Raw genomic sequence first — 25,597 nt, 5'->3', positions numbered from 1 at the left:
ATACAGTGGTACCTCGAGTTACAGGCGCTTCAGGTTACAGACTCCGCTAACCCAGAAATAGTACCTCGGGTTAAGAACTTTGCTTCAGGATGAGAACAGAAATCATGCTCCAGCGGCGAGACGGCAGCAGGAGGCCCCATTAGCTAAAGTGGTGCTTCAGGTTAAGAACAGTTTCAGGTTAAGAACGGACCTCCAGAACGAATTAAGTTCTTAACCTGAGGTACCACTGTATAACGTCTGTGGTCCACTTTCATGTATCTGATGGAGCTGTGCCTTTTCTGCTACAGCTCAAGCTACGACACATTTGCCACAGCAGATCTACACCACTGCACATGCAACACACACACGTGACTCCCCTCAACAAATCCTGGGAACTGTAGTTTGTTAATGGTGCTGGGAATGGTAGCACTCTGAAGATTCTTTGTGGGGATGAAGTCCTGTGTACTGGATGTGCTTAAAATCAGTGTTCAAAATTAGCCAGGTGCCAGGCGCATTTTGCACCTAGCTTTCAACCATTTATGAACAAGTGAAGGTGCCTGGGTGCTAAGATGGCGTCTGACACCCCCACCATTTGGAGGTCCATGCCTGGGGATCATTGGAACTGAACTGTTTTCACACACTAATAGCCCATCCTGTAGAATTCTATCAATTATATCTTAGCTGCAAAGTCAGAATGAATTTCTGGAACCAAAATGCTTTTTCTGTGCAGCCTGAGCAGGAGCAGTCACCATTAAGAAAAAGAGGTCAGAACAGGTCAATATATATGTGGGCTATCCCTGGATAAAGTGACTTTTCGTCTTTAAGTTCTCAAAGCTCTTAACCTAGCTCAGATGTTTAACTAAAAACGGCACCAGAAAGCTATGTTCTCTCTGCTATGCTGCACGGAACAGTTCTTTTCTTTTAAGCTTATTTCTGTTTGTTTGAAACATTTACATATCCTTTTTTTTCTATTTAAAATATCCAAAACTGTTTACTTTAATTATAAAACAATTAAAAACGCACACAAAGAGTTTTGAAAGAACAGGAGCAGCAAAAACCTGTTCTGCAAGCCAATAAAAGCAGCAGCCAACACCAGTCTGCTCTTTAAAGCCTTGGAGAATAAAAGGGTCTTCACCTGTCACCTAAAAAAGCAGGTTTTGCCTTCCTGAGAATTCGGGGCGGGAATAAGGTGTGAACTTCTTTCTGTGGTCCTTTTAGTTTGCTTGTTTGCCATGGGTGTTAAGGTATAATGAAGGTTTGCTGACCAAGGAGAGTCTGCTAATTTCCTCCCCTTGGCCATAGGAGCTGGTTTTAACAGATGCTATCTCTGGCACCCATTTGTTACACAAATTGTGGCCAAAAAAAGAGGTGACTTTAAAAGGCGTCAAAACCACAGATGAGCAGAGCACCTTCTTTCCTGCCCATGAAGAGCCATTTCTTTCCCCCAGCACGTGGTAATGGGGCAGTGCACAGACCCATGCAAGAACACAGAATGATGAAGCAATGGGTAAGGCTGGGATCTAAATAGTTATACTGGATGGGCCTAATGCCTACTGAGGTAAAGGGTAAAGGGACCCCTGAGCATTAGGTCCAGTCGTGGCCGACTCTGGGGTTGCAGCGCTCATCTCGCTTTATTGGCTGAGGGAGCCGGCGTACAGCTTCCGGGTCATGTGGCCAGCATGACTAAGCTGCTTCTGGGTGGCGCTGTGGGTTAAACCACAGAGCCTAGGGCTTGCCGATCGGAAGGTCGGCGATTTGAATCCCCGCGACGGGGTGAGCTCCCGTTGCTCAGTCCCTGCTCCTGCCAACCTAGCAGTTCGAAAGCACGTCAAAGTGCAAGTAGATAAATAGGTACCACTCCGGCGGGAAGGTAAACAGCGTTTCCGTGCGCTGTTCTGGTTCGCCAGAAGCGGCTTAGTCATGCTGGCCACATGACCCGGAAGCTGCACGCCGGCTCCCTCGGCCAATAAAGCGAGATGAGCGCCGCAACCCCAGAGTCGGCCACGACTGGACCTAATGGTCAGGGGTCCCCTTTACCCGTTTTAAGGGTTTGGCCCATGCCCACCAGCCTTTTTCCTTCTTCTTTTTTAAAAGCATGACGAGCTGATTTAGTATTTGTATTCCACTTTCCCAACAACAAATGTTGAGCTCAAAGTGATTCACAGTAATCACAATAAAAAGGTAAAGGTACCCCTGCCCGTAGGGCCAGTCATGTCCGACTCTAGGGTTGTGCGCTCATCTCACTTAAGAGGCCGGGAGCCAGCGCTGTCCGAAGACACTTCCAGGTCACGTGGCCAGCGTGACGAAGCTGCTCTGGCGAGCCAGCGCAGCACACGGAAACGCCGTTTTACCTTCTCGCTAGAAAGCGGTACCTATTTTATCTACTTGCACTTAGGGGTGCTTTCGAACTGCTAGGTGGGCAGGAGCTGGGACCGAAAGACGGGAGCTCACCCCACGCGGGGATTCGAACTGCTGACCATACGATTGGCAAGTCCTAGGCACCGAGGTTTTACCCACAGCGCCACCCAGTAATCACAATAGCATTTAAAAAAAAACAAAAACAAAAACCCATTGTGATCACTATACTATCACACAATAGCATATAAAGCAACAACAAATTCATCAAAACAACAACAACAACAAATTCATCAAAACAACTAATACCATTCAACAAAGTCCTAGTAACTCACAGTATCGCCAGGATACTTCCTAATCACATGGAACCAATGAAACTCAGATCAGCTCTTGAGTGTTGGACTAGACCTGGGAGATCGAGGTTCAAATCCCTCCTCAGCCATGAAACTCACTGACTGAACCTTGGGCAAGTCACAGACTCTCAGCCTAACCTGAGCTCACAGGGTTGCCGCAATGATAAAATGGGGAAGAAGAGAACCACATATACCACCTTGAGCTCACTGAAGGAAAAGTGGTATATAAATGGAACTAACAAACAAATAAAGAAATAAATAAATTGTGCAAGCCATTTGGATCTTAGGTCACAGGAGCAAAACCCCAGCTCAGCTCCCAGAGGATCCTGGTTTGAGACTCTATGCAGACAAGAGGTCCTGACGTACAGATGCACTTTATGGAAATGTTTACCTTACTGTGAATGCCTGTGGAACACATTCCCACTGCCCAAACACTCAGTTTCTCTACAGTTTTCAGTGTGATATGTATACTCTATGTGAGATAAATCCATTCTACACTTCCTTTCCATTCAGCCACCATCAATTTAATCCATAGTTGTTGCTTTTTAAAAAATATATCTATATCTATATCTATATATCTATATCTATATACAAGTGTGCTTTACGAACTCTAGTTACTTCTACTGAATACCACAGAGTTGGCAATGTTAATTGTTTAATTATATATACACATCTGTGGCAGAGAAGAAGCCTGGAAAGTTTATGTAAGATGCGAGTGATTGAAAACAGATAATTAGAATGGAAATTGCTACATAAACTTAATCTGCAGTAGGCTGAGATTGGCACAGCTAGGAAAACACAGGATGTAAGGGTCAAACTTCAACCAGCAGCAACAGACCAGTGTGTAGAAGCCAGGCTGCCATTAACTTAATATAAAGTGGCAGGCAGTGGTGGAGGGGTAAAGTACACCAAGGCCAAGAGCCAAGCCCTCCTCTCCAGCACTTCCCCCCACTAAAATTGCTTTCTTTCCAACGCCTTTTTCTTGAGCTGGGATCAAAAACTGCATTAAAAACAAGTGATGCTTGGGGAGGAATCTGATTCCCCTTCCCTCTCTGTCAATGCTTCACCCCCAACCTCCCACTTTATATTAAAATCAAGATGGCCCACGTTTATTTTATTTACCGGTTTTTTCGCTCTATAAGACGCACCAGACCACAAGACGCACCTAGTTTTTGGAGAAGGAAAACAAGAAAAAAAATATTCTGAATCTCAGAAGCCAGAACAGCAAGAGGGATCGCTGTGCAGTGAAAGCAGCAATCCCTCTTGCTGTTCTGGCTTCTGGGATAGCCGCGCAGCCTGCATTCACTCCATAAGATGCACTCACATTTCCCCTTACTTTTTAGGAGGGAAAAAGTGAGTCTTATAGAGCAAAAAATACGGTGCTTATTTTGCATCTATATCCCACATTTTTCTCCAAGGGGCTGAAAGCAGTGCACATGGTTCTCTCCCCTCATTTAATCCCCACAACAACCCCATAAAGCAGGTTAGGCTGAGATGCAGTGACAGGCCCCAAGGTCACCCAGTGACTGGGGATTTGAACCCTGATCTCTGACACTCTAACCACTGCACCACACTGGCTCTTGTGTCCTGCATGGAAAAGTCTTGTTTAACCCAAATCCTGTTTACAGTACTTGTGTACCACAATGCACTTTCATAGATCAGATCATTGCATGCACGGTTTCCTCTCCAGAAATGTCCCTCGCTGAACTCCCAAACTTCCTTAAGCTCAGAAAAGCAGTTTACAGTTTGGGACTTGTGAGCACTTGCACATGGATTAGTATCTCCACTGGATCCTAGCCATTGTCATCCGCTGTTCAGATTTTTATCAAAGACATGTCAACAAGAATGCAAGTTCTTTCAAAGTGAGTGCACTAACCCCTCCATCGATGAACCTCTTCAAAACAGGCAACAATGTTTATGGAAGCAAATCTGTTGGGTGTGGGAAGAGCTGTTCTCTGGTTTGGATTACAATCCTAGCTGTAAAAGAACTTTCAGGGTCACAATGTTCACCTCGAATTATAAGTCACCCCAGTTTTTCTTCCAAGTGCAGGAATTACAAACTTTGGCAAGGTCACCACCCACCACTAGGATATTGAGATATTTAGTCACTACTGAATGTTCAGCCTCAAGGAGAAGATACTTTGCAGCAAAGCTGATCAAAAACACTGGAAAATAATAATAAAATAAAATAATCACAAATATTACACTGAACTGAAATTGCCTTCACGTAGAAAAACAATAAATGTTCCCACAAGTATTGTGGTTCCCCATCAAGACAGGTGCCATCTGGATATATTTGACTTTTAGAACTGCTGTGTTATGAAACATTTTTACATGGGTAGATTATATCAGCAAATATAATGGTTATAGTATTGACATTTTCTAGTTACTGAACACTGGTAACTGGTGTAGGCAAGCACTGGAGCAAATCCTTTTGTTGTTCTTGTTTACTTGCAAGAGTGAGGGCTCATCCGAAGGCACCCATCAGCAGAGAGTTCTTAGGGGCCAAAGAAAAAAAGGACCATTTCGTACCTGTTTGGCCCGATTTAGTTTCATTTGAAAGCAAGGGGGAACATGGTTGAGGATCACACACACAGCTTGCAGACAAATATGGCTGAAAAAGTGACTCAGGGCATTTGAATACTTTGAATACTTTCCCTTGGTATAATAGAGCCCATGTTTTTGTCGCCCTGTCTTGTTTAACCATAATGTCTGTGCTATAAATAGTTCCAGTCGCTACCTTCCACGCATTCGCATACCTGTGCTTTGTCTATTTTGGTTTTATTTTATGTCTTGTCTTTTTCTAACATTGATCCGTAACTGTATATGGACTATGTATATCGTCATCAGAAACTGATAACACTGCATTTTGCAGAATTTTGTATAAACTTTCTTTTGAAAAGCAATGAAAAATATTTAAACTGCATGTATTACATTAATCACCTACTTTGCCCTTAATGCAAGCCCCAATCTGGATTAGGGCATCGGCATGGGTGTGTGGGCAATCCTCTGCCCTTTTGTGATCCTGATCTGGTTGGGCCTCCTGTCCCTACTTCTTTTTGAAAATGAAATGTATATACTGCTTGAGCGCAATGAACCTTCCAAGTGATTTATTTGCATGGAGAAAAGCTCCCATTAGCTTTAATGAGATGTTTCCCCATGGGAACAGCAAAGGCAATGGATTCTCTCTCTGTCTCTGTCTCTCTGTCTCTCTCTCTCACTCACACACACACACACACAATCATGCCAGGGCCTCTCTGGTAAGTTATCTGTGAAAGAAAAACCTTGGATGTAGAGGGCAAACCATGGCTTGTGTCCAGCTATGTTTTACTCAGAGCCCATTCTTTTCAATGGGTCTTCTCTTAGCAGGACCTGCCTTGGATTCAGCCAGAGCTATTAACAGAATACAGAGCTTATCTACAAAGCAGGAAAAGGTAATTTATGGTGAGCCTCCCAAACTACAAAGGCAGGCAAGTCATGCAGTCCTTTCGCTGAAGCTAAGTGCACTTGGGTATAGTCAACATCTGGGATAAGTCTGGATGGGAGATCGCCTGGGAACCCCATGCTTGTGTTCCATGGAAGAAAGGCAGGCTATAAATATGAAGATTAAATACATTGGGTAGATATCTTGTTTTATTGGATGCAGAAGTTACACTCTAATGTCCCACCAATCTTTTCACCCAGACTGTGAGAGAATTATGGGCAAATGAACAAGCCAGCCTCACATGCGCTCAGACTTATGTCCATGGTTTGGGAAAGACCATAACTTCTACAGCAAACATTTAAGCGTCGCGACAGATAAAATCTTTAAGGTTTTGTCACTGCATAGCTTGCCTCTGGAAATTCAGTCATGTTCTACACATGATTTGTAGGGACTTCTATTTGCTTTTATATTCTATTCCGTACACTGGAAGCAGTTTGTGGGGGTGAAGAGCTAAGTTTCTTTAGTTTTAGCTTAGTCATATGGCTTCAGGCAGTCAGTTTGACTGAGTGTCATTTGGTAAGAAAACTGATCCCCTTTGGGATAGTTCAGATGGCTTCCTCCAGAACCACAGCCGTGAACAGTTTTAGAGCTCTAATTTGCCACTAACAGCCTAAAGGAATATTACAGAAGAAGATGAAACGCTGTCATTTAACACTGCCACATGTGTTATGATTATGTACATATACACACATGCATCCCATAAATCAGTTGGGGAACTATTGTGGAATCTGGTTTTCTAGGAATCTTCTCTTGCTTTAAAAACAAAAGGCATGGTGCTAGTCCTGATTGTCGGTGAGCTGGGAAAATACGTAAGTGGGCATGAGTGACCGAACCTTTTAGACCCCATGAACACATTTGGAATTTTGAAGGAGTGCCATAGGCAGTGCCTCCTCTGGTTACTTCTCTTCCTTCGGACTACCTTGGACTATTCTTCCCATTATCACCACCGCACAGAAAGAGATAAAGCATGCATATACAGTGGATGCTCGGGTAGCGAACATGATCCATGTGGGAGGCACGTTCACAACCCGCAACGTTCGCAACCTGCAGCGCCACACCTGCGGGTTGTGATTCGGTGCTTCGGCGCATGCGCAAAGCACGAATTTAGCGACGTGCGTGGCCGTCGAAACCCGGAAGTAACCCGTTCCGGTACTTCCAGGTTTTGGCGCATCTGTAACCCAAAAATCGCAACCTGAAGCATCTGTAACCCGAGGTATGACTGTACCTATTTATCTACTTGCACTGGCATGCTTTCAAACTGCTAGGTTGGCAGGAGCAGGGACTGAGCAACGGGAGCTCACCCCACCGGAAGGATTCGAACTGCCGACCTTCTGATCAGCAAGCCCAAGAGTCTCAGTGGTTTAGACCACAGCGCGACCCGCGTCGATATACCGAGTATGATGAAGGAAGTGGGTTTTGCTTTATTTGTCTTACGGGCAATTCTTTTAGAAACTGAAACAACCACACTGTTGCCTCAGAAATGTATCTCCCATTTCTAGTCACGAAGGGTGACCTTCAATCAACAAAGGTGACCAAAGTATGAGGGAATGAAAGAGAGCAAGAGGCTTGTCCTCGTGTGTGTGTGTGTATAATATAAAATATTTCCTGTTATACCTGAGATTGCTGTGTAAAAATGGTGTGACTATTAATTATGCCATGTGGAACATTTTGGGTGGGTGATTGCTTCATGCTGAGTCAGAAGAAGGCTTGAGTTAACTAGGGAGATAGGGTGAAGTCATTTTTTAAATAGACAGCATTTGAAAAACAAAATACGTCCAACAGAAGCACCAGCGGTTAACACGAATTCATAATTCAATGGATCCCAGCTGTCCCCTGAAATAAAACCCTCTTCAACTGACATCTGAAAACTAATAGAGAAGGATAAAATACGTAATGCATTAATTTGCTTGGGGTTTGGGGGAGGAATGCGGCACGGAATAAATCCGACCACAGTAATGAGGCACCCCAATGACTTTTTGTTCTTAGGAGATTATTTCAAGGGAGAACATGCCATGAAGAAACATTCAGGACTGTGCTGCCTAACAGCCCAATTCTGCACAGAAAAGACTCGAAAATAATATTGTAGAGATGGAAAAGGGCAACCAAAATAAGACCAAGGGGCTGGAGCAGCTCTTCATAAGGAAAGGTGACATCATTGGCAGCAAAACTCAATAAAATATATTTTTTTAAAAAGATACATTTTGGGCCATCCAACTTGGATGGTTTTAAAAGGGAATCAAACAAATTCATATTGGATAAGACTATCTATGGCTACTTGTCATGATGGCCATATTACCTCCATTATCAGAGACAATATGCATGGGAGAGGGCTCTTGTCTTCTGATATGCCCCTGGCTGGCAACAACAACAATGTTTTGTTATTTATATGCCACTCATCTGGCTAGGTTTCCTCAGCCACTCTGAGTGGCTTCCAGCACATATAAAGACATAATAAAACACTAAAACAATTTTTTTTAAAAAAATAATAATAGTGATAGCTAGAAAGGAAGAAAATGAGAGAAGAAAGGAGGAATATGTTTAAATGGTAGGGAAGAGGAATGACAGAAATAGCTTGTGGGAGAATAGGGTGCAAGTTAAGTGTGAAAGGAGAAGGGGAGAAGAAAACTTAGACTCTCTCAGCTTAGAACAGAATGCTGGACTCTATATGTCTCTGACTTGTTCCACTAGGGCTTTTCTTATTTTCTTTGCTCTAATGCAAGCGCCAGACTCTAATATATCCAAGGGATGACATTGGAGCAGAGCCGCAGCAGGTAAATGGAGCTCATATGATGTCCTGCAAGATATCGAAAAGGCAACTGGAGTACTGACTGCCTTCTCGTCCAGAGCAATGCTGGCGATTCTTTAGTTGAATGGGGGCAATAGTCCTGTCCCATTTTGCTCGCGGATGATACTTTTTTACCCGAAGAAGTAGACACCTCTCAATGAGCTTCACTAGCTGAACCTAAACAACTAACACTCGGCTGTCCTAACATATCCCAATAACATTTGCAACATTAAGTGAATTTGAGGCTCCAGTTGCATCATATATGGTGAATCAGCTTTCTCTAACAGATAAATCTTGCATATTTGTGTGTGTTTGTGGGTTCATGTGTACATCCATGGATGAAACCCATTTAAGAGTTTGCAATACATGCATTTTATATTTACGAAGCTTATGGAAGTCCATCCACATGGTTTTGTTTACACGTGCAATTACTCAAATAAAAATCCTTTTGAAAGCAAACAAATAAAGCATAGGCTTGCCTGTAATTTTCAGTATCTGCGGGAAGCCATGTGTTTCAAGGAGCAATGCAATATTGCAAGATCTCCCTTAAGATGATTCTGCTGACAAGGCCTGTTCGGATATTCTTGTGTGTCCTACATTTATCCAGAACTTAGGCAAGAGTTCCGCAGAAAACCCTCTGGCAAGAATGGGAAGCAGATGGTTCAAGAGGAATTATTACACTTGGGGTCACTGCGTAAGGTTGTGAAGAAGAACAGAGCCTCATCACAGTCTGGACCAGCTCCACTGCCTTAAAAGGATTTGGCACAGGTACCCTCAGCCGGCACAGCTGCGTTGGAACAGATTAATAAAGCACCTGAACTTTCATTTGGATCCTTATTCCCACGAGCCCTTTTAATGTACAAATTCTTCTAAAACAAATTTCAATAGGCAGAGGCAAGCCACAAAATATATTGTATCATCGTTGCTGTCTTTTTGATGTACAGTCTGACAGGTTGCATGTAAAAAAAAAAAAGAAGATCATGCGAAAAAAAGATCTTATACGTCAACTGCACAGCAAGAAGAAAGAATTTTAGAGCAAATGGCAAAAGGGGTTTGAGGAAGGGGGGTGAGGTGGACATCAGCATGCACATTGCGGGTCTCCATGCAGCCTGCCCTAAATAGAGCAGTGCTGAATTATGCACCTTGCATACATGATGCAAATCAAGCAGATTTGCTACTCCTGCATTATTCATTTTGCTTCTGCTGATTAACGAGGGCAGGGGTGCAAGGGTCTACGCAGGACGCTGAAGCCCCGTCCCCATCCCTGGAAATCCCATCCCTTGACAGGAGCCACAGTTTAGTGGTAAAGCACAATATTTGCATGCAGAAGGGCCCGGGTTCAATTGCTGGCATTGGTGGCAGCAGGGCAAGGGAAGGGATCTCAGCCTGAGACCTCAGAGAGCTGGTCCACAGCCGGAGTAGACAGTGCTGTACTAGATGAAACAATGTCCTAGTGCAGAAGGAAACCGCTCCCTATGATCACTAGAAAGTCCCTTCTCTCCCCCGACACGCCACTCCTGTGTTTTCTGCTTCTGAAATAAGCAAACCTTAGCAAACTACAGCTTCAAATGTACCTGAAAGGTGTAGTGTGAACACAGCCTTAGTTTCTTGTTTCCATTCTGCTGCAGCTCACATAACGGCAGCATATACAATGTCCTGTTTTGACAATCCAGACTCTCTTTCCAAATCCCTGAACCAAGGTGGCTGAAACTGCAACAGACATGCTCTGTCCGAGTGACTATGAGACTTTATCAAGGATTTATCATTGTTGCTTTTAAGAACATCTTCTGAAAACATAAGACTGGCAATCATAGATTACAATACATCTTTAAAACACAATTAATACCCAAATTAAAAACAGGCAAAACATAACTCTCTGAACACTTTACTGAACCGCAAGTGGCAGTCTAAGGCTGCAAACCTATACCTACCTCCCTGGGAGGAATAATTTTGAGCATAGTACATAAATGTATCATAGGGACACGGGTGGCGCTGTGGGTTAAACCACAGAGCCTAGGACTTGCTGATCGGAAGGTTGACGGTTCAAATCCCCGCGACGGGGTGAGCTCCCGTTGCTCGGTCCCTGCTCCTGCCAACCTAGCAGTTTGAAAGCACGTCAAAGTGCAAGTAGATAAATAGGTACTGCTCTGGTGGGAAGGTAAACGGCGTTTCCGTGCGCTGCTCTGGTTCGCCAGAAGCGGCTTAGTCATGCTGGCCACATGACCCGGAAGCTGAACGCCGGCTCCCTCGGCCAATAAAGCGAGATGAGCGCCGCAACCCCAGAGTCGGTCACGACTGGACCCAATGGTCAGGGGTCCCTTTACCTTACCTTTACATAAATGTATCATTGCACAACTAATAACTTGCAGCTAGATTCTCTCCATGTTTACTCAGATGTAAGCTCACTGAATTCAACTGGAACTCCTCCACTGAAAATAAGCATATGGTATAGCCATAGCTTACAACACTTGTGAAAAATACTCACAACTGGTTTTGTCATGACTCCAGCGGAGTCGTCCAAACCATCTCACGATGCACCCTCCCTGTCTTGGATTTATTTGGGACATAGAAGATATTATTAAGTGAGTGGGGGTTTTTTTTAGTCAATTCCAAATAATACAATAGGAAATAGAGAGGAAGGCAATGTCTTAGGCAATGCTGGAAAAATCCTAAACAGCTGGTCAACCAGCTGCCTTCAAATTTGGCTCTGACACCTAAGAATTTTGACCTACTTTCCATCCCTCTGCAGGGCTGATGTCTAAAAATTTGATGCTCGCTGCTATTTTTCCAGCTTTGCTGTTACGTACATTGTATACTGTGACAATCCAAGATGCAGTGGTTCTTGTAGCTTTGATGACATTCTGCCACATTGAGGTGTGTTGTGCATGTATGCCAACTATACAATACAGTTAATTAACTTCACGCAATACAATTAATCAGAGCTGCCACAAAAAAGCATTTTGTTTTCATCAGGGCTAAAACCGACTAGCAGGCCCTGCTGGTCAACCAACTGGCCCTGCTCATAGGTTTGCCATCAAGGTCAACCATCAAGGATGGAGGCATAAAGAACAGAGCCTTTTCTGTGGCGGCCCCACCTTTGTGGGAGCTCCCTTTTGCAGGAAGCACATGTGCCTGTTTAAAAACAGCTAAAGACATTCCTTTGTTCCCATCTGCTTTTAATTAATGGTGATGAGCTGGAGTTTTTAAATGTCCCTGTTCATTATTTCATATTACATTTTCTGTGGACTGCTATCTGAGTGGTTTTATCCTGCTGTTTTAGGCAATACTGAGCTAAATTGACCAAAGGTCTGACTTGGTATAAGACGTGTTCCTATGTTCCTATTTGTTTGTTTCAGAATTTATAGTCAGCTCTACATTCAAAGAGGATGCGGGTGGCGCTGTGGGTTAAAGCACAGAGCCTAGGGCTTGCCGATCAGAAGGTCGGTGGTTCGAATCCCCATGACAGGGTGAGCTCCCGTTGCTCAGTCCCTGCTCCTGCCAACCTAGCAGTTTGAAAGCACGTCAAAGTGCAAGTAGATAAATAGGTACCACACCGGCGGGAAGGTAAACGGTGTTTCATGTGCTGCTCTGGTTCTCCAGAAGCGGCTTAGTCATGCTGGCCACATGACCCGGAAGCTGTACGCCGGCTCCCTCGGCCAATAAAGTGAGATGAGCGCCGCAACCCCAGAGTCGGCCACGACTGGACCTAATGGTCAGGGGTCCCTTTACCTTTACATTCAAAGAACACCAGAGCAATACGCAAAAATTGAATATAAAACAGAATACAAACCATATTAAATGTGTGGTTGGCTTTTTTTTTTTTTGCTAAAAAAAATTAAGTCGGCAATAATTAAAAGCTGGAGAAACAGAATGGACTGATTTAGGAAGGCCTGAGAGAGAGAGAAAGATAAGTTTGCAATAAACGTCACTATTTTTATTGGTTGTTGCTATGGTCAATTATACCCAGAAAGAATGAAAGGGTTAAAAATCTTGGATTTATTTTTTATTTAGTCTTTGCCGGGTGACAGAAGGATAAGGAGGCAGGCGCCAGCCAAGCCTCCCCAGGGAGGGTGTTCCACAGGTGAGAGAGTACACAGGTGTACTACAATTACAATTAAAAGAATTGGCAATACAAGGAGCTACTAAAAATGGCTGTGCAGAAACCATGATGTGGATTTCTACTGAAGCTTTCTCCAGAAAACATGCTAAGCATACAGCAGCTGTAACGCAGCCAGCATCTACACCAGAGACGTTAAACTGTGCTAACCTTGCCGTGAAGTGAGACTTCCAATTCACGTTGTTACAGTAAATTCAGAGCTAGTTATAAAAGCTATGCTCACAGCACAGTAGCCTATTAGTTCTAAGGAGAAATCAGAAAACTTCAATCCTATATACATGTCAACTTGAACTCAGTGGGACTTACCCCCAGGGTAAGCAGGTACAGGACTGCAACTGAATTAGATTTACCCAGTGAAATCCTTCTACTAATTCTAACCACATCATAGTTACTCCAGCAGCACCATGATAGAACAAGTCCAGTATAATTTTATTATTATTATTATTATTATTATTATTATTATTATTATTATTGCAGACTTCTTGTGCTCAGACCATTTTCCTTCAAGGTAACTCTTTTGCTGCAAATATATAGTGCATTCTCTGATAACGGATTAGAGAGCTGACCTGGGTGGGAAATAGGGATGGGGAAGGAATTCAACTCAGTTTGCATTTAAAAGAGAACATGCCTAGCCTGAAATAACACGTGAACCAAAAAACACAGCCTTCCTTTGAAACAGGCATTCTTTTGAATTTTGCAATGCAGTTCTTCAGTCAAGCGATGGGTACAAAATTGTACGTACTAGGTTAAACTATGCATAAATACGCATATATAGTGAAAGTGATGTAAGAGAATTCATTATATTGGGGAAAACTGTTTCGCAAAAAATATGTATTTCAAGCAAAATTGCATACAAAAATGTGTATATTAGGAAAAATTCACACTAAAATGCTGATGGAAGTAACTTAAGTGGCATATAAATTTTTGCTAAATTAATAAAATTATACACATATGCTTGATTCCCCAGCCTGGCCTGGCCTGGCCCTTATGTCCCCATTTCCTCTGTTGTTTCTCTCAGCCTATTTCTGATAGCAATCTCCTCATGGGAAGATCCTGCACCTGTCAAAGCCAGTTATTTGTAAAGTGTAATGTGCATATATGGTGTTATAGAAATAAACTAATAATAATAATAATAATAATAATAATAATAATAATAATAATAATTAAAGCCACTGCAAATCTTAACTGGAACATTTCCAATTTGGGCACTATCCAAACTGAGTCTTCCTACATTCCTGGTTCAGCACTGAAACTCGCCATTCCAAAACTCACCCCCGCCCAGTAAGAATTGCATTGCTGCTGGAAGCTAACTGCATAAAACTGCATCTCCTGAACTGGCCTCACTCTGATCCCAATCAGCCAAAGAACAGACAGCTAATGACAACTCTGTTGCTATGGTAGGTTTCTCCTATAAACATTTACCCTTCTGGGCTCTTCCGCACCTCGCCCCAAAAATCACCAGGGAATTGAGATGGTTTTATCAGATGCTGGAGGAGCATATTATTAGCATAACCACAGTGATGCAAATTGGCAGACTTTACCAAATATGAGCATAGGCATGGTGATGCTGATAGATGCCAGTACTGCTAACTTTCAGCCATCCATTGGTGCACAGAGCGTTACTCCCGCCTCCCTTCTTGGTCCTTTAACCTATCGCTAGCCTAGGAGTCACATGGCATGCATATGCAAACCTCTGCAATCTTCCCATCAATATGACTTCCATGGCACTGAAATCAAGCAAAAGGTGATACAAAAATAACCACCCAAACATTTCCCAAAAATGGGCAAAAGGCACCGGACTTCACTGAAGGCAACCCCAATGCAAAACATCTCAGGGCTATCTTATGTTTCCCGAACAGGACATTTCAAAATGTTTAAATGATTATGAAACCATGACTGATCTTTTTGTTCTTCATATCACCGTGTCTGATTCTTTCTCCAGGAACCTTTCAAAATAAAATCAGCAGCCAAAATGGAAAGGCAGCTGTGCATCTATGAACAATAGTTAATAAGTTAAAGGTTTGGAACACCGGAGCATCAGGCAGGCAGGCAAAGCCGAGAACTTGGATGGATAAAAAAAGCTATTTATTTATTTGCCTTCTTGTTTGCTTGCTTGCTTGGCACCCAAAGGAAATATCCCATCACCACCCTAGGTAAAGATAAAAGGTAAAGGACCCCTGAACAGTTAAGTCCAGTCAAAGAGGTTGCGGCGTTCATCTCGCTTTCAGGCCAAGGGAGCCAGCGTTTGTCCACAGACAACTTTCCAGGTCATGTGGCCAGCATGACTAAGCCACTTCTGGTGCAATGGGACACCGTAAGGGAAGCTGGAGCGCACAGAAACACCATTTACCTTCCCACCACAGTGGTACCCTATCATCTACTTGCACTGGTGTGCTTTCAAATTGCTAGGTTGGCAGAAGCTGGGATAGAGCAACGGGAGCTCAGTTTGCGCCAAGGTAACCCAAATTCTACGTCAAAGAAAGTTGAACAGGTCTAAATTATGCAAATCATTATGAATATTATGCTTATTTTGCAAAAAATTATTCAGCTAGGCATGGAGGAGGGGGAAGGAATGGTACAGAGAACCAGCAACGATACCTGCGTCATTTATTCAGTCACTGTTCCAGTTCTTGAATTTTACCACATTGCCCACACACTTTCAAGCCTTTATTCACAGCCTTAAAGACTAGAAATGTTTGGGTTTTGTTTCTAAATTAAGGCTGTGATTCTCAAGGAGCTGAATTCTGCACCCAGCGCCACTTTCGCTTGAGCATATGCTGAACTGCTCGTAGAACACTAAAGGCTCTGACTGCATCGCAATGAGGTTTGGAGTAGAGTTTAATTTGTAAAAGGTTTTACAAATTTGCAAAATAATGTTTCTACTGCGGAAAGATGCAACGGCAGGATGGAATAGTAGGAAATTGTGGGCTGCGTCTGAATAAGTCTGTGCTCACCTTTCTGCGTGAATAGTAACAGACAAAGGCACGCTATCTACGTAATAGAGCCCAGATTCTGGTTCAGCATAGGGGCCCCACTTCTTTTGGCATGGTGTCCCAGATAATTGGACAGGAGTGTCAAAAGGAAATAATAGTGGCAGCAGATGAAAATTGGCAGCTACTTCAGCACTCAGAAGGAGCAGCCACAAAGACCAATGCTAGCATTCACTGCAAGAATTACTTAAGGGTTATGGTACTCAAAATGTGAAGCAGACCTCCTTAAGGATTTGAAGATTTGAACATATTCCATCAGCAGATCATCATTTCCACTGGCTTTTCCACTGTCCATTTTGTAGGCCAGTTCAAAACTCTTGTCATTTAAAGCCCTTAATGGCTCGGGGCCAGATTACCTGAAAAACCACTTCCTCTCATATGTACCTACTCAGAATTTTAGATAATAAGAATACCCCCCCCAAAGACACACACAATTCAAAGGCCACAAATGGTTTAATTAGCCAAAAGCCTAAGAGATGAGGAATGTTTTTGCCTGGTTGGCACCTAAAGATATGCAGTGATGGCGCCAGGCAAGCCTCCCTGGGGAGAGCATTCCAGAAGCGGGGAGCCACTGCAGAAAAGACTTGTTCTTGTGTTGCCACCCCCTAGACCAGGGGAAGGCAACCTAAGGCCCATGGGCCACAAGTGGCCCACGGGGGTCATTTAACTGGCCCACAAGCTGTCCACGAACCGAGCCACTCGCTTGACGAGTTCCCGCACGCTGCACTAAACTGGCACAGCACGGTGTGGGGACTCGCTTCCGTGGCGCCGTAAATCGTGTCTGTGCATGCGCAGATGCCGGAAATCATAGCCACGCAGAGGGATCTCCACTGGAGTGAACCAGCCCAGGCGAGGTAAACCTTGCCGGCCCCTGCCCTAGACCCTTTGTGGAGAGGCTTCCAGAGAACTGTGTGTTATGGGGCAGCACACATATGCTATAAATAAACAAATATTGACTACATAAGGTTAGTGTTCTAATACTGTTCTTGTTTTCTTTGTAAACTGTTTTGAGTACGATTTTAATAGAAATGTGAGGAATAAATACCTCACGGACCACCTCTCTCCCCATATGAGCCAACCTGGACCCTGCAACCATCATCGGAGGCCCTTATTCGTGTGACTCCTCCGCAAGCGTTCCAAAGGGCGGCAATATGAGAAAGCATGTTCTCCATCATGGAGAGCACGTGTTGCGGTGGGGGCCGCCAGGACACTCCAAAGTTGGGGGCGGGCTAACTGATTGTTGGCCACTGATGCGATTGGGGCTTCCCTTGTTGTTGGGAGGAAGTTAATGTTGCCATTTATTGATTGACAGCCAGAAATACTAAAACTCCTTGCACGAGGCTAGGGCTACCTCTTTTCGCCCGTGCATCGGATTGCCCGTCCCTCCCTCCCTAGAATAGGGTTGTTCGCTCTGACCTTGCTATGCCTGTCATGGGGTCGTCTGCTTTGGAGCGGGGGCCTGGTGGGAATTTTGTCCATCTGGCTGATTGGCTGGGGCCATTTGGTTTTTGCCTACTGCGTAGCAAATCGTCACAACTTGTAAGGTTGCGGTTAGGCATTGGTTTATGGTTTGGTTGGTTGAGGGGCATGGATTGGCTGGGCCTGCCCCTCTAATGCTGCTGCTGCAAGGGATTCCGTTAAAGGAATTGGGGGCTAACTATTGCTTGTCCACTCTGTAAAGGGGGCTCGGGCCATAGCAATGAGCTCCTGGTTGCATTTGGGGTGAGGGCAGGTTCCCTGCTCCGCGTTACCCCCAAGTGTATTCCCCTTTTCTGACTTTCGCATCGTGCGGAATGTCAGTCTGTCCCCCATGGTGGGGGCAGATAGTCGCAACCAGTGCCTAAGCAACCACACACAAATTTGTATTTTAATAAAGTTGTGGCCAAAATTATGCCAAAAATCTTAAACAAAAAATTCTGTGTGATGTGTGAGTTATTGGGGTGGCCCTGGGGACCTCGACACGCAATGAGCTTTTTCTGTGAAGGCTCCCCATTCATGAAATGCTTCTCCCCACTTTGCGCCTTCAGCTTTAGGTGCCAGGCAGAAACATTTCTCTTCAACTAGGCCTTGGGCTGACTAACATTCTACGGCATTTTGAATGTGTTTGTGGGAGGTGGGGGTTATTGGTTTGTTCCTTGTTTTTGATTTTGTTTTATTACATATTTTGTGTTCTCATACGGATTTTTTATGTTGCGAAACACCCTGTGATCTTCAGATGAAGGGCACTATACAAATTTAATAAAGGCCACTAATATTAAAATCTGACTTGATCTAATTTTGCAGCCCCAACCAAGTGTGCTTACTCATAAATGGAAGTTGCACTACATTTAAAGGGGCATGATAAGAATGAGAACGGTTGCACTCTGGTCCTGCTTGCTGGTTTCTGGTTGGCCACCGTGGGAACACGATGCTAGACTAGATCACCCTTCGGCCTGACCTAATAGGGCTATTTTTATGCTCTTTAGAAGAAGAATGCCTATTATGATTATTTATCTAGCACTCGGATATTTTAAAAGTGCAAGGAGCCATGTCCCTGCCCCAAGGAGTTTGCAATCTGGCAGCTCTATGCAACAAAGTTGTCCCATTAGCAGAGGACTTCCACGCCTGAACAACAAAACTTCCCCCTTCCTCTACCAGTGTGCCCACCCCCATCTGTTCTGGTGTCATCCCCCCCCACCCCTCCGGGGCAGATTTGGGGAGAAAGGTCCATTGTGCAGGTAGAAGCGAATGGGATAACTTCATTGTACGGTAACCCTGTAATTCAAAGCAAATGAGACAATAGTGAAAGGAACGAAAGAGAGAAGGGGGAGGAATATGTGCTTATTTCAGTCAAGCCTCCTTAGGCTTGGTTGCCATATAATCTTCACAGAAAAGGTGGGTTATATAATAATAATAATAATAATAATAATAATAATAATAATAATAATTGTTATTATTATTATTTATACCACGCCCATCTGACTGGGTCTCCCCAGCCACTCTGGGCAGCTTCTAACCAAATATCAAAAACAATACAGTGTCAGACATTAAAAACTTCCCTAAACAGGGCCGCCTTCAGGTGTCTTTTAAAAGTAAAATAGTTGTTTATTGCTTTGACATCTGCTGGGAGGGCGTTCCACAGGGCAGGCGCCACTACCGAGAAGGCCCTCTGCCTGGTTCCCTGTAACCTCACTTCTCGCAGCGAGGGAACCGCCAGAAAGCCCTTGGTGCTGGATCTCAGTGTCCAGGCTGGATGATGGGGGTGGACACACGCTCCTTCAGGTATACAGGACCAAGGCCATTTAGGGCTTTAAAGGTCATACCAACACTTTGAATTGTGCTCAGAAATGTACTGTTTTGAGGAGTAGAAGAGGTGGAGCCACAGAGACATTCTGGGAGTCACTTCCAGGCATGAAGAGCAGAAACGAAGAAACAGTAGATTTGTTTGAGGGGAACAGGAGGCCTTCAGGTGGGTGAAGGTGGTGCAGCTGGAGGAGTGAAAGTCACAGACAATGTTGGGGTGAAGACGCACAGAAGCAGTAAGTGTGCTTTCTGAATAAACAAGCATAGCATCAGAAATCTGTTGTTTTTCTACTGAGAGAGTACATGAGAAACCTTGGGATGCTCAGCAGATGCTATATATAAAAATGCTGATAGCTCAGTTGGTAGAGCATGAGACTCTTAATCTCAGGGCCAAGGGTTCGAGTCCCGTGTCGGGCAAAAGATTCCTGAATGGCAAGCGGTTGGACTAGATGACCCTCGTGGTCCTTTCCAATTCTATGAAATAGTCAATCCTGGTATAAAACAAGTTCTATGAGTATCATTATTCTTAGCACACCCAGAACCAAGAAAAACAGTGAACACTGCTTGCTGAGACGCCTGTCTTCATTTTTCCATGCTGCCCTGGCACAGCACGCAGATATAGCAGTGGCCAGATGAAAGACAAAATCAGAATCTTAATTTATCAGGACTACCAGATAATGACAGAAAGTGGGCTATCTCTATCACATCAAGGCTAGTAATTTCTCTAAGCAGTTCTGAAGAAAAAGGAGGGGCGTGGAAATCAAATTACAGTATTGGGAACCAAGACAGAATGTTTAGGTGCCCAATATTTACGGCTGCAGATTTTGTGGCACTCGGCACTGAATGCAATCGTATGCACTTACACGGGAGCAGTGGCAAGAGATGCGCATTCGAACTGATAGGGCACAAGGCAAGAAGCCTGAACGGTAGGTGGAGCCAGTGACAGGCAGAGCCAACTAATTCTAGTGTTGCCGTCCTCTTTACTGAGTTCTACAAGGGCAACACTGAGAAGGAGGAAGCGGACAGGTTGTGCCACCCCCTGAAGTGGTTGTCAGTAAGAAGGCAAGCAGGTGGGGGCTGGCCAAGCAAACACCGGAGTTGGTGGGGCAGTGCCCCCTTTGCCTTCGCTGCATCGTGGGAGTAAACCCCACTGTGAACTCCGTGGGGCTTTTTCTGAAGACGCATGCATTTTATTGGGCTGCCTATGTTGCATTTTCTAGGCGCTACAACGGCTGGCTTTTTAAATAAAAATAAAAAATTGAAGCACCTGGAATCTTTCCAACATTGGTGCTTTAAGCATCTGGCCGGTTGCTGTCAAAACGCTGAACTAGACGGACTGCTAGGCTAAGCCAGCCAGCACACAATTCCGATGTTTTCTGACACAGAAGGACACAGAAGGACCATGAGGCTCTGGGAACCCCTGATATGGGGTGCCAGCAAGAACAGCTTCGTCCCATGGGAAGAAGGATCTGGGCAGCTCCACAGAAAAGTGTGGAGCTGGGGTAGTAGATTTTAGCATTATAAAAAAAACAGCCTCCTGAACACCTTGGGAATATACTGTATAAAATTTGTTCAGGTTGCAGAAGGATTCGGCAGATGGAAGTGGGAGAAAAAAAATGTCACTGAACCACCTAGCTGATTAAAGATGATGAGAAGACAGAAAGAGAGAAATCGGTCCTGCGCACCTGGATGGATTTGAACAGACTGCCTATAAAGCTGGAACAAAGAGAGCAGCAAAATTAATTGCATCCACTAGAGCTAACCCTTTTGTATGTTATTATGGCTTTCCTTCTTTTTAGAAAGTAAGGCTCTTCCCCCATCTGTTTACAGGGTTGGTAGTGTGTTTTGGCAGTTTGCTGCTACTATACAACCTACCCCTGTTGGAAAGGTTGCTTTGCACAACCAGGATATTAAAAAATCAGCCAGGCTGCTATTAAAGAATTAAACTAAAACTACTGGTAAGATGCATTCATGCCTCCACCTAGAAGATGAAACCTACGCAATGTGTTTCTTGACAATAATGGAGTTCCTAATAGTACGAATCCCGCATTGCTTGGAAAGAGAATTAGAACTCAATCAGGGCTGCAGGTGTCTCTAATTATTTACTTTGCCTGAGGAAGAGACTTAAGTAAATATCTAAAGGGAAAGTGTGTGTTGTGGGGAGCCAGCGAATTTGCTGTGCAGGAAAAAGAAAAATCGATTTTTGTCCAACAGCAAACATGCTAAATCAAGCAAAATTAACAAGTGCTACAAAGGCAGCAGTTTGCTTTTGCTTGTCAGACTGAGCAACTGTTGTGGAAAAATGAAGAAAATTAGAGTGAGCCCCCGTGGAAGAACATTTTCCAGTTAACCCTCTACTTGCTCCCATGCTGTGCTTGAGAAATGGCATTTTCTCATCGCTAAGCTTTCCACCCTCTCTCTAACATGCTGGTTTTTTGTTCCAGGGTCTTCACTATATTTCTCCCTGCTACCTTGCCTTGCTCATTAGAAACCTTGTGTGATGTACAATTAGGGCTATTTCGGAGGTGCCTTTAGCTTGCTGAAAGTCTGCAGGTTTCGGTATGTGCGGAGCTCTCTCTCCCCACCCAGGCACACAAGCACAAGTTCGGCACGCCTATTTCTGACAATCTGCTTCAAGAAACACCTGCAGATGCTTTCGGACAGCATGTTGCTCAAAGCCACTTGGGCTTTTTATTTTGCTACTTCAAGCACCTTGCTGGAAATAGCCATCTCTAACCTGCACTTCTATATACACGGCAGGGAGTACCATGCAAATGCTCACCCACAGATCCCCAGCATGGCTGGTGCAAGGCTAAAAGCCACCTTCCCACAGCCATGGAAACTATAGCGGTGCTGCTACAGCCGTGAATGGCTCCACTATGGCTTTTCGTGTACGCGTCTCCCCCATCTCTTTGTAGTTAAATGCTTTAGCACATTTAAGTCAATGCCATGATTAAGAAAAAATTAAAAATGCAGCCGCAAAGAGACTATTTGCAGGAGACGCGAAAGGCTCCTCCTTTGCATCCCAAGGTTGTCATCCCACAGTTGCTTAAGTTCAGGGGAGGCTCAAGGAAGGAGATGTGCACCTCATGTCTCTCAACCATGCAGGAAGGCAGGAGGACACCCATAAGCACACTCCACCCCACCCACCCATGCAGTGGTCCCAATGCAGCTGTTCTATCCATCCGCTACCACATTGACCTATGTAGGAGGGAGCGGCAGGGGCATGGAAAGGGAGATTCCTTTAGGTGGGTGTGTTCTACAGTCATGCTAGAAAGAGATACCTGGATCCCGATGGCCTCTGGCTTATCCCTCAACCAGGACACCTCTCCCTCCCACCCACCCACTTTGACGGCATCAGCCCTTTCCTCCCCATCGCTGAAATGAGATGCAAGAATCGCACGAGGTTCCAAGCTATGGTTTCTCTCCCTTTCCAGGCAAACTCTGGTTTCCATCCAGAACCGTGCTGCCTGCACAACGATCTCTCTCTCTCTCAACACACACACACACCGCTTTTCCTTTTCTGGTCACAGAGCAGTTGCTAAGAATAAGACGGCGAGTTTGCCTAGAAACTGCAGCGTTTTTTAAAATAATAATCATCAACCTCCTCTTCCTGATACCCTCTGCATATGCAGACCCTCCAGCCACCGGCGCAGTCTCCACCCCTCTGCCTCCCATTTACTGCGGGAGAGGGGTGCCCTTTCCCTGGCTGAAGACGCCCAGCGCCATTCGCTTCCCCTTGCACACAAAACCAATCACACCCCAAAAGCCACCCGGGCTGGTTCCTCTCCCTCCCGCCGACGGAAGAGGGAAATACGAATCTCCGCTCCCAGCCATTCATCATCCCGGCTGCAGCGCTGTCAATGGAGCGGACACGCCAGAGGCAGCCGCCGCCGCCGCCGCTACAGCAGCATCCTCCGAATCCCGAGCAGAATCTCCTTCTTCATATATACTGAAATCAGATTTTTTTTTAATATATAAATATATATCTATATATTTACCTCCTCTGCAGCAACAGGTCCCTCCCTCGGTCGCCGGGGAGATCCCTGCAAGCAGCACGAGGTGCCTGGGAAGTTCCCACCCTGGCCAGCCGCGCAGGGAGCCGCGGGAGGAGGGGAGAGAAGGTGGGCAAAGGGGGCGTGTTTGCGGAGAGGCGCGGGCAACACACACCCCGGATAGGGAACCTTGCCTAAGGAGGGGGACCAGACTTAAGCATCCTTAAGCATCCCGCCTGGCGCCCCCTCCCCAACCCCACCCCATCACTCGTTTCTCTCTCTGAGCATCTCCGAGGAAGGGCATCTCCGCACCCCACATGTCCCTGGGAGCCCCCCACAGCCCCTGGCCAGGCACCCTCGCCGCTTTTGAGCCCAGCGCCTTCTCTCTCTCTCTCTCTCTCTCTCTCTCTCTCCACCCCACGGTTACGCTAGTGCTCCCCTCCCCTCTCGAGAAGGCACATTTCCGCACACACTGCAATGGGTGTGGGGTCCTCGGCACAGGTGCTGCCTGCGCGCGATGGCTGCCCACCAGCCAGCCGAGGGGAGACGGAGAAGCCATCGGTCCCTCCCGGTCCATTCATCCCTCCTCCGTCCATGCACCCGGCCGCTCTTTGCAAGGTGCTCGCCCGCTCTCGGAGAGGTCGGGCGAGCGCGCGCGGCAGGCGGCGAGGGCCCACCCGGAGGGGCGGCGGAGGCTCCTGCCGGGTCGCTCCCGGCCACCGAGCAGCCCTGTCGGCGGGACACAAAAGCCTCTTCCTGCTTCCGCTCCTTACCTACCTGCAGACGGAGTTGCTCGCTCGCCCGCCGCTCCCCGGCTGGCTGGCTGGCTTGCTGGCTGTGGGCAGGAGTAGGCAAGCGCCGCCGCCGCTGTTGCTACTCGCTTTCCTTCAGCGGGTCCGCTTCTTCCTCCCGCCGCCGGGCCCCCCTCCTCGGGTGCCGGCGATCACAGAGAGCCCGCCGCGGCCGGCAGCGCCACCTCCACCCCCGACGCCGCCTTGACCATATCTGGAAAGCGCCGAGCGCTCGCGCCCCATGCAGCGCGGCGGCGGCGAAGAGCAGCAGCCGGCGCCCCCCTTGGAAGGAAGGAGTCGCGGGCGAGGGAGCCGGAGAGCGAGCGAGCGAGCAAGCAGACAGACACGCGCCCAGCGAGGAGGAGGAGGAGGAGAGGCGGCGGCAACAGCAGCGAGGAGAAAAGGCGGCGAGCGGCGTCCCCTCAGAGCGCGGCGGGGCCGCGAGCGAGCTGCCTCCTCGGCGCGCCTTCCCCGCCTCTCCTTCGGCTTCGGCGGCGTCCCTGCGCTCCTTCTCCGACGCTGGAAGCGGCAGCGGCAGCAGGCAAGCAGCCCCTCCTCATGCTGCCCTGGGTGGCGGAAGGGACAGGCGGGCCAAAGGGTCGCCGCCGCTCGCCTTTCCCGCGCGTTTCTCCACTTCGGTTCGACTTTGGGACTCGAAGCGCGCCTGAGAGAGAGAAAAAGAGCGAGCGGCTTCGCCTCTTTTCGACTGGCTGAGGGAGCTCTTTCCCGGATTTCCTCTCGGCGCTACCGCGGCTGAGGGAGCCGCAGCTTGCTCGCTCGCTCGCTCTCTTGCTCGCTGAGGGAAGGTGGCGAGGTGCCAGTCAGCGCTCCAGCCCACCCCCTCCGCGCGGACGGACGCACACGCGCACCTTATCAGCATGCAAGATCCTCCCACCCCCGTCCCCAGACTCGCCACGCGCCCTGCACGCGCGTGGCTGCTGCTGCTGCGGGGGAGTTTTCGCCAGCGACACGCGAGAGCGGTGTTTCGCCTGAACGTGTGAATGAAGATACCTGTGGCGCTCGTTGGGTGGTTTTTGCAGGAAGGTGGATGTGAACGAGCGCTTCTTCCTAACGTGGCGTGTCACCTGTGCACAGAGATGTTCTACCTGCAGAGTCAGTTCTCTGCTCCACGCTTCATCCTCGCACAACAGCCCTGCGAGGTTAGTTAAGCTGAGAGTCAATGGCCAGATTGTTCCTCCAAGTGCTTTTACTGACGTACAGGTGCATACACAGTCAAGCTGCGGTCTAGCTTGCAAGCAAATACAAACATACCAACCACATATGCCTGTTTTCGCTCAAGTTGGAGTTCCTCATACGACATTCCCAGACCATACATATACATAGCATGAACACAAATCCTTCCACATCTCGGCCAGTTGTGACTTGCCATAAGTGCCTGCACTTGTTGGGTGTGCACAGTGCTGAACTGAGCAAGAGTGCAAAAATCTCCAGCACTCCTTAGCTCA

At 46.3% G+C, this 25,597-nt stretch overlaps 1 protein-coding gene across 6 annotated transcripts in view; it reads right to left on the bottom strand.

Annotated features, from left to right (window-relative positions):
• The window catches only part of SLC8A1 (solute carrier family 8 member A1), a 282,886-nt gene that overhangs the window by 223,759 nt on the left and 33,530 nt on the right, over positions 1-25,597 (bottom strand). The window contains exon 1 of one of the 6 annotated variants that reach the window (XM_083604987.1): positions 24,118-25,053. The exons of 4 other annotated variants lie outside the window; for them this stretch is intronic. The gene's annotated coding sequence lies outside the window, so the exon portion shown is untranslated. Of the gene's footprint in view, positions 1-23,346; positions 23,457-24,117; positions 25,054-25,597 lie in introns of those variants that run through there. One more of the 6 variants, XM_083604988.1, reaches the window with a different exon arrangement.

Source organism: Podarcis filfolensis, assembly GCF_964270895.1.
Source record: "Podarcis filfolensis genome assembly, chromosome: 3".
Classification (NCBI taxonomy): domain Eukaryota; kingdom Metazoa; phylum Chordata; class Lepidosauria; order Squamata; family Lacertidae; genus Podarcis; species Podarcis filfolensis.
The sequence above is the reverse complement of the archived record's forward strand: the minus strand, read 5'-3'. Positions and strand labels throughout refer to the sequence as shown.